General features: G+C 42.7%; 1 pseudogene; it reads left to right on the top strand.

Annotated features, from left to right (window-relative positions):
* The first annotated feature begins 855 nt into the window (after positions 1–855).
* LOC137823152 (fasciclin-like arabinogalactan protein 12) lies at positions 856–1,514 on the top strand (annotated as a pseudogene).
* Positions 1,515–2,553: the final 1,039 nt, after the last annotated feature.

Here is a 2,553-nt window from a genome sequence, read left to right as displayed (position 1 = left end):
GGCCTATCACATGTCTTCTATAGAAGCGAACTCAAACTCATAGAAACCTTTTCCAAGAGGAATTGCTTTCCATGGTCCAAGAGCTTTCTACACCGGTTGCAACTTTTTAGTTAAATCCAGGTGTGTAAGAGGTTTATCCCCCTTAGATAGAATAATCCGACCATGGAGATGGGTTTTGCAATCCTCAAGACCAGCCAAGTAATCTGCCTCATCAATCCGGACAACAATCATGTCTCCCTTAATACAAGGAGTAGGTAGCTGGGACAAAGGAATGTCACATGTATTTCCCAAAGCCTGAGCAAAAGTCTTCCTTTGACCAGATATAGAATATATTTTTTTATCAGGACATACTTCCCGATCCATCAAACAAGCCCATGGTATGAGAAAACCCGCAGAATCCTCCTTCATTTTAGAAGGCTAACAAGTTGTCGCCAAGAACTTCCACAAGAACACGGAACAAACCGCACGCTGCCCACGCCGCCGCACCGCATCGTCGTCCTGTAGCACCGCCGCTGCTGTCACGCACAATGTTGCCGCCTTGCACCGGAAACCCTAAGATGCGGAGGCGTTCCGCTGCCGTTATGCATGCACAAGAAATCCTAATTACGTCTCTCCCGTGCTCTGTGTTCCAGATGTCGTCCTGTAGCATCGCCGCGCCGCACCTCCAGTTATTCCGCTGCCGTCACGCACAATGCTGCCGCCTTGCACGGAAAACCCTAAGATGCGGAGGCGTTCCGCTGGCGCCACGCACGCACAAGAAACCCTAATTCTCAAGAGGGTGATTCTCAATAGATAAAAACTATTTATCAAGGACACTGCTTCTAAGAAAAGTTAGAATATAGGCAAGTCAGGTATATGAATCCAAAAGCCGCTACCTTTGACATTGCTCAAATACTGAGTAAGGCCAAAAGATTTTTTGTTCTGATTCGGCTTTTGAAGACAACCTAGTTGATCAACCAACTCAACTCTCAACTCCTCACATCAGGTTCTAGGGGATTGACCATTTGTCGCCACCTGACACTGCCTTTTCAAAGCTGAAAGGAGGGTTCCTGAACTCACTCAACGACAGGCAAAAGGTGGAACTCCTACAGTTTCACACTCTTTCTTCCTTCCTCTCAATCTCCAACTTCGACACTTTAACCAACCCCGTTCAGACCCAAGCCGGTGATGACCCCAAAAGGCTGCAACTTAACATCACCACTTACGGTGGCAGCCACATGAGCATGAGCACCGGTGCCGTCAATGCCACCATTACAGGCATCGTGTATACAGACAACAAGCTTGCTATTTATGAGGTGGACAAGGTGCTTCTTCCACTTGACGTGGTGCTCCCTAAGCCTAAGGCTCCGGCACCGAAGCCACATGCAGACAGAAGTGGTGATAGTAACAAAAATATGGACGATGAAAGTGGTGTTCCGGTGGAGGCTTCTGGTGGTTGCATGAATTTCAACCGCGTACATGTAAAATGGATGTCTTTTGTTGTTCTGATGGGTGGAGCCATGATATGCATGTAAAGGGCAAGAAGAAAATAATGGTTTTTTTTATGTTGGCTATAGTGCTTGTGGTTTGGTATGCCATTTTGGTTCAATCATATATGAATATGAGTACCGATATTTTGACACCTCTCTTGAGGTTGCTCCAAATTACATCCGGCTCACATGGCACTTTTAATATTAAAGAAAGAGTTTGTGGGTCCAGTTGCTGAGTTGGAAAAAAAAATCAAAATAAACCCCATTTGGAAGGTGCGTTCGAGAAAAGAGTTTCTGAAAGGGAGAAGGAGTGAGTTCGAAAAAGGGTTTTTGAAAGGGAGAGGGAGTGTGTTCGAAAAAAGGATTTGTTCTTCCATTGAGTTGTGCGTTTGAAAGGTAGTGTTGTGGATTGCGAAGGGACTTTGTTTGTGAAAAAACAGGTTCGAATTTGCGTTTTTGATTGCTAGGGTTTTCGATTGGTGGGGTTTTGGATTGGGCGCGACGGATAGGGTTTTTTATTGGCCGGTAAACAAGCGTGGCGATTATTGAAGGGAGACAGAAGCTTTAAAGACTAGTGTTGCTGTTAGGTATGTATTTTGGTTTGGTTGATTTCCGTTATCAAACGATCATTTTGTAATCTTTTCAAGAATGAATGGATGAGTGGATATGCTTATTTGCTATTAATATAAGGTTTTGTTTACAGCTATTCACTTTACTGGTAGAAGCAAAGTGTAAAAAAATAAATCAAAATGGTTTATGTGGAAAATTCTGAATCATCAAAATTGTTGTTGTACTTCTTCACTATTTTCACGTTTGGAACTTTTTGTTTTGTTTAATTAGTACGAATTAAATTGTAGGTGTCAAGTACGGGGTCTGTTGGCCTTCTTTCATTGTTGAACTCAGTCCAAACTAATTTACCAATATCTTAAGAATCAAATGCATCAGAGTTGTTTAGGTTTGTGACCTTAAACCTAACAAATGTTCTATAGATATCAATTTGTTCATATAAGTTAAATTCATTCTTTGGCTGCAGGTTGTAATGAAGGAACCACAAAACTTTTTGCACACAAGGAAGTGTTTTATA

Source organism: Phaseolus vulgaris, chromosome 11, assembly GCF_000499845.2.
Source record: "Phaseolus vulgaris cultivar G19833 chromosome 11, P. vulgaris v2.0, whole genome shotgun sequence".
In the NCBI taxonomy this organism is placed as follows: Eukaryota; Viridiplantae; Streptophyta; class Magnoliopsida; order Fabales; family Fabaceae; genus Phaseolus; species Phaseolus vulgaris.
The sequence above is the reverse complement of the archived record's forward strand: the minus strand, read 5'-3'. Positions and strand labels throughout refer to the sequence as shown.